Source organism: Triticum aestivum, chromosome 5B (assembly GCF_018294505.1).
Source record: "Triticum aestivum cultivar Chinese Spring chromosome 5B, IWGSC CS RefSeq v2.1, whole genome shotgun sequence".
NCBI lineage: Eukaryota > Viridiplantae > Streptophyta > Magnoliopsida > Poales > Poaceae > Triticum > Triticum aestivum.
In genome coordinates, this window is record NC_057807.1 from 234666262 (window position 1) to 234673900 (window position 7639).

Genomic DNA, 7639 nt, shown 5'->3' on the forward strand with positions numbered 1-7639 from the left:
ATGCATGAGTGAGACGTAGACAGATGTCGACACGTTGTGTATACATGAGAGAACGGTCTTCTAGTTTACTTGTGTGTGTGTGTGTGAGAGAGAGAGAGAGAGGAGCATCCGTAACACAACAACCATCTCTCTCGATTCGTCCGTCCCTCGCACGATCGCATGTAACACATGCATCAACGCGCACATTTTGACACCCTCACCCGGCCCCTGCCCACCTCAAGGCCCGCACAATCTCTTCGTGAATACCCTATTTAGCATGTAGCTTTCCGTCACATACACACCCATTTCTCTCCTTAGGTTTGTTTTCTCTCAATATCTGACACACACACACAACACAACACACACACACACACACACTCCCACGAGCACACAATTCATCCCCATCCAAGGTTATATGGCGACCACTCTCGCTTGTGCTTCTTTGCACCCCAGCATGCACAACACCTCAATCTTCAAAGAGGGCATCAAGGAGATCGAAGACGGCGACCACACCGCGCTAGAGAATGTGGGGCCATTTGGAAGCAAGATGATGTGACGACGGCTGACTGACTCCTCCCCCACCCACTCTCTCTCTCACACACAAAATTACCAATCCCTCTCTCCCCCGCACAAAATTATCAATCCCTCAACCCACGAGATCCTTCCCCTCTCGTCCATGTTTTATAGCTCTCTCATCAAACCTGTTGTCTCTTCTCCTTCCACGTATACAGAATCCGGTTGCACACGCATCTCACGTATATTACATGTCTCCATCTTTCTCACATACCTAACTTCTTCCTCTCTCTTTCTCTCTCTGTCTCGTTAGGTTTGTCTCCTACTCTCTCGTCCACATACATACAATCTTTCCCGCCCTATCTGCTCCATCTTCGCAAGCTCTCTCTGCACGTTTCATTCACACATTGGGATATGTTCATAATGTTGCTTTTATAATGGCTGATGTAGAGTTATGGTTGGTTTTGTTGCATCCTACAAAGTAATAACTATGAAATGCATTTAGATTCTCATTTGACTGGGATTATGTGAGTTTGAGCATGTTGTGAAGTACTATAGACCTTGTATACATCTTGGAATTCGACAATGATTGTAACTATTGAATTGTATAGACCATTACATTCGAAGTCAGTAGCCTAATATATTTATTTCACAATTTCAACAAATGATTAGTTCACTACAAACTAAGAAAACAAATGTGTACTCCCTCCGTTTTTATTTAAGTCCGCGTATTAGCATTGGTCAAAGTCAAGTTTTGTAAACTCTCAGAAAGCTTATAGCAAAAAATATTAACATATACAATAACAAATAAATGCCATTAGATTGATTATTGAATGTACTTTCACATCAAACATATTTGTTATGGTAAATGTTTATATTTTTCTATAAACTTGGTCAAACTTTAGGAAGTTTGACTTCGGTCAAATCTAATATGCAAAGTTTACTAGTACTACTCGCTAGTTGCTTAACCGAATCACTCAACATGCGACACGGGGAGTTCAGTGTCACAAAATTTTGAGGTCGGCGGAAAAATCTCCCGCGACCCTGGTTCGAGTAGTGGGAAGTTACCATCATAGCCTTCGAAACAGGCCTACAGATGACGCTTGGTAGGGGGCTATTTTCATAACTTCAGGTTCACCCTACCCAGCCAACCTGATGCGGAGCATCCCATGATCATCCCCATGGACGCATCTACATCCTCTACAACACCACTTGGACCTATGACTCGAGCACGTGCAAGAGCTCTCGAAACCGAGGTGACATCTCTCCTCTCTCAATTCCCTTTCGATTCACATGAGACATGGTTACTACCTCAAACGGAAACGCTATGCATACTCAGGTACCAAGGACTTCACCGTGAAGAAGCTAGGGAGCAAGAAGAACCGGAAGCGGAAGACATACGTGAATACGGAGAGGAAAAGCGCCAAGGACCAGACTGGCCGGACGATCCGGACGGCGGCCCGAATGATCCGGACAGAGCCCGAACGATCCGGACCCCCATCCGAACGATCCGGCTAATTCGACCGAAGACTACAGAAGCCTCCCCCTTGAAGCCGGATCATCCGGACCCCGTCCCGGATCATCCAGACCCTGCCCGGACGTCCGGACCGCCAGCCGGACATCCGGCCCTGCGCCTCCACCAGCCGAGTCTCCGGATCATCCGGGCCTCCACCCGGCCCATCCGGACCAGCCCGGATCATCTGGCTTCGGACCCGGATCATCCGTCCAGCGCCTGTGTGCGCGTGTTGGGCTGAGCCCGTGTACCCATTCGACCCCCTAGCCTATAAATAGGACTCCTCCTCCTCCTTTTGAGACTTAGCGTTGATTTAGCTCAAGTTAGAGATAGAGCCTCGCTCATCCATCAGATCTCCTCCTCGTGAGAGACCGCGGCCTCTTCGGAGTAGATCCTATAGGATTCAAGACCCCCTCGTGGGAAGATCCCTTTGTGGATTCAAGGCCTCCTCACGGAGAAGATCGGTTACCTTTGTATCCTTACCTTTGTTGACTTTGGATCTCGTGTATCTCTTTGTGTTCTTCGATCTAGCACTTGTGTGACCGATTCCTTGTTGGTTGAGTGTTTTCCCTCGTTCCTCCCCGTGATTTCCTCGTGTTCTTCCGCTCGTTCTTCGTGTCTCCCCGTAGGATCCACTCCAAACATGAAAGATCGACGCTATAGGTTTCCACCCTACATCATCTATGGTATCAGAGCCAGGTTGATCACGTTTTTGGAGCCCCTACCCCTCTTTTTCTATCTTGATTTTGTTGTTTTCGTCCTAAATCCGAAAATCCCCACCAAAAATAGCCCCAATTTTTTTGAGATTTGTTGGTTTGATGATGTTTTGTTGATTTTGATCCGTGGATTTGCTTGGTTTCAAGTGGATCTAGCATTTCCCCAAGTTTCCCCACCTTCCATCCACGAAATCTCGTCAAATTTTGCCCCAAAAACCATCCATTTCCGCCCAAAAATTCGTCCCCGAGAGGAAATCCCGAGCAGTTTGACCTGCCCGGATCATCCGGACCTTCTCCCGGATCATCCGGACATTTCCCGGATCAGCTGGACCCTCTCCCGGACGTCCAGATACCCCACGCACCCAGAAAACAGAACCGGAGCTGACGAACCCGGATCATCCGGATGTACACCCGGATCATCCGGACCTAGCCTGGATCATCCGGACCTCCTCCCGGATGTCCGGTTAACCCTGACACTGCTTCGGCTGAAATCTTGTTTTGGTCGTAACTAATTCATCCGAACTCCAATTTTGACGTTCTTTAGCTAGTTTTGAAGCTATTGACATCCCCCATCCCACAAAAATACCACCAACATCATTTGACTCCATAATATTTTCTGAAATTTGGCAAGTTTGCCTAGGCCCTCCACCATATCATCCGCATTACCACCTCCGACTTCCGCAACCTAACCCATTTTGTTTCCCATAGCATTAGTGGTTGCTTGAGTAGTAATTCGAGTCTCCTAAGGTGTTTCGGCTACTTAGGGACGGTTGCTTCTTCATCAAGCACCACCACTACCACTTCCGCATAACCTTGCCCATCATACACTTCCACCAACCCAACTTAACCCAATTGTTGTTTGAGCTTGTTCGAGTTGTGGCTTGTGTCTCCTAAGGTGTTTCGGCTACTTAGGGACGGCAACTTCAACTTCGACACGTGTATAGCCCATCATTTCACTTCCACATTGCCAAGTGCAAACCACCACCGCATTTCCGCTACCACCATTTGACATTTGTCATTTGAGATTTTGAGTTTGCGGTTTTTCCGTTTCCTAAGGTGTTTCGGCTACTTAGGGACGAGTCTCCATCATCTTGGTATCTAGACCAAGAACACCACCGCTCATCATCACAAAGGACGGTAACCTCGATGACACCATTGTATATTCCCCATGAAAATTGCATTGATAACCCCTAGCCCATTTTGCGTTACTTGCCTATCGAGACTAGCCATTTGAGTATTGCTGGCAACATGACTTGTGCACACTAGTGGTCTATACCTTCCATTACATACATACCATATCATCTTGGTATCATATCATCCATTGTGTCTCACGTTTGTTCCCGCATATACACAATTGCTATCTTGGTTTGTGCATTGTGCAAAAGTGGCCATAGAAAAAAAATAAAGCTTTTAAGCAAAAGAAAGGGAGCAAAGAAGCTTGTAAGCAAGTGCCATAGCATCATACCACATTGCATATAAGATTGTCATATCCGATCATCTTGGATCATCTTGAGAGAAACACCGAGAACCATACATACATAGCATACTTGGGATAGAAGTTTATCCATTTTGCATCTCATAGGTTGTGCACAAGTGTTGTATCCGCCAATTGAGCAATCATGCTAGCGTCTCTCTTGAGTTGTGCAACACGAGCGTTTTCCGTGGATTCCACATTTTGTGCTCATTCCTTGGTTGCACGACCCCATTTATCTATCCGTGTGTGCGTTTCCGTGTGCCTTCCGTATTGCTATTGGTCTACTTGTTTCACTTGTGAATTTGTGAATCTCTTTCAACATTATTGACTCTTGCTAACATTTTGCATTAAATTTTTGTGCCACTATCCTCACTGAGCTCCACTATAAGCTTTACTTGTGTAGGTGTGAGAACCGACAAGGATTGGTACCAATAGTGCTATTTCATTGTCCGCATTTGAGTGAACTTGATTCATAGTCAACATCGGTCAAGGTACATTGGTATAAGTTCTTCTCTTTCTCCCACTCATATTTGCTCGAGTCTTGTGATGGATAGGCAAGGCATTTCCTCTCCGGTCCTCGACAACAACGACGGCGTGAACAACTACATAACCAAAGCGTCTATCTTCGATCTACAACGACAAGTGCAAGGCACACAATCAAGATTGCGAGAGCGCATCGAGAACATCTCCATCGACATTCATCACTCCGAAGCAAGGAGAAGGGACTACTTTGACAAGAAGCTTGCCGCACATAAAGAGGAGCAAGATGCGAGGATGGAAGAGATTCGGGCCTTGATCAAGTCTTCTTCCACTTCATCATCCTCAAGACGATGACGTTCAAGCCACAAGTCTTCGGAGCGCGAAAAAGATGCAAGTGCAAATCGTCCTCGTCCACATCTACATGGCGACCACCATCACGTTCGTGATCAACATCGTCATGAAGGGCAAGTCACCTCCAAGCATCATGTGCACGACGACGACGAACGACATCTACTACGAGCTCAAGCACGACAACGACATCATCATATTGAAGATGCTCTACAAGCACAAATGCACAAGTCCCAACACGCCAAGTCGAAGCTTCATGAGCATAAAAGAAGACCGCGAGACGACCACCACCAAGACGGCTCTATGGCTACAACAACCACTTTGGCATCTTCGCCAAGTGCTATCAAGGCATCTTCGCCTTTGGACGTACGGCATCTTCGCCTACTTCCCACAAGTACGCCTACAACGACTTCATCAAGTCCAAGGCGACCACCTACAAGCGAGGGCGACACTTGCATCTTCGGAAGCCCCCCAAGGAAGATGGCCGAGCATGGGAAATTCCCTTCAGTCATGGAGACGAGCTATGAGGTGCCACATCATATGGGCCTCCAACACCAAGACGGTGACAAGATGGTTGAGCAAGGGCCATCCCCTTCGACCACGGCGACGAGCGCGAACCTCTTCAACACCATGAAGACGGCGCCCACATTGGACTCATACTCCGAGTCAAGCTACGCGACCGCGCATGGAGACATTTGCACCTACACCTCTCCGACACCCACATATGAAGAGATGCCCAAAGTGCCATGTGAGGAGAGCCACCACCACATGAGTGACATGAGTGACTCCACCATACGTGACATTGAGAGCATTTCCTATGAGAGGATGAGTGTGACCACCACTAGCCCCACACATGAGAGCATGCAACACATCCTATGTGAGGTTGAGAGCCATTTGAGTGACTCCACCTACCATACGAGTGAGAGCATCCTTGAGGGAGTGAGTGAGCCACAACACTTAGTGAGTGAGGTAGTTGACACAGCATGTGAGGCCACTATGATTTCTAACGACTTAACCTCTACTCCTAGTGTGTTTTCTTCTTTGGTGCTAGGTCTCCTACATGACGACATGCCTATCCTCGACGAGTCCATCCCTCCAATGAAAACACCGATGGCCATGGTGGATGATGATACACCCCCCATATGGTTCCATCAAGATGAAGATGACAATGAATGGATCTTCAACACCTCACCTACAACACATGAGCGACGCTCCAAAGGTAACATAGGTGATGGTGCTTCTCTTGTCCCACTAGTGGACGCTCTTGACAATGATTGCTCCCATGATGTTAACCCACCTATTACCATGCTTCATGCTAGTGAGACTTCTTCATGCCTTGACTTACCTATTTATGATGAATATGATGATGAGCATGTTGAGTTGCCTAGTTGTGATGCTATGCTCCATAGGATAACTTGTGAAAATTCTATTGGTCACATTATACTTGACAATCCATTGAACTTGTCATATGCTATGAGTGAGATCTCCCATATTGCTTCACTTCAATCTCAACATAGTAACTATGCATGCCCCATTAAGATCAATCCCATTTGCACTTATGGCATAGATGACGATATGATGGTCATTGGCTTTTGCTTCTCTTGTGATGATATTGCCATGCTTCCTTTACATGATTTGTGCAATTCATCTACTATGTCATGCCATGATCACATTGTTTCGAATATGCATTGTTTTGGATGTTGTCAATATTCTCCATGTGATGTTGCTACTCATGCTCATGAGGAGACCCCCATAGTTTCCTCATACATATTAGGAGATCTTGATGCATTTCATACTTTGCATGATTCCCATGATTGCTTGCACCATATCAATCCAGGAATAACAATGCTCTAGATATTTCTCATGATGCATTACACAATTTGAGTCTCCATTATGCGATACATAACAACAAACCTCTAATGATGGATGACATGTTTCTATATCATGCATCTCATTTATTTGAGCATTGGCTATTTAGTACTAACTGACACATGCACGTGCGCATCATGATGAATGGTGTGTACATATACCATGCACACACAATTTTCTCTTTGTCTTTGTTTTGTGTAGGTACTTATGAACACTCGTCAACCTCACAATCCCATGAGTTGACGAAACGAGCTCTTGAGAGCAACGATGACTTGGGATCCCGTGAACTATCCTTACCACCGTTCCCTTCGCGCAAGGACTACACGCATCTCTTTTACTTGGATCTCACACGGCTATGGGCTATTTACCACTTGTCACCCTATGCCCACACTATTGTGTTCACTTTGCATGTTATTCTTGCTTCTATGCCTTTGCCATGCAATTGTGACCCTTGCTTGCATCTACCCATGTTTCACCATTATGCTACTCCTATGTGTATTTTCATGCTTGGTGGAGATCCTTGTTGCTATTTCCATGTTTATCATGTGCCCCATAATATTGATGCTTTTTGTGTTGGGAGAGTCATGATGACCCATTACTATTTACATATGGTCTCTCGCCAATACATTGATGATATTTTTCTCATATCTTGCTTTCATGCTTGTGATATGTCATGTTCATTATTCATGCCCACTATTTGCACACATGACATGCTTGCTATGATTCCCTCTAGTATGTTGCATCTTC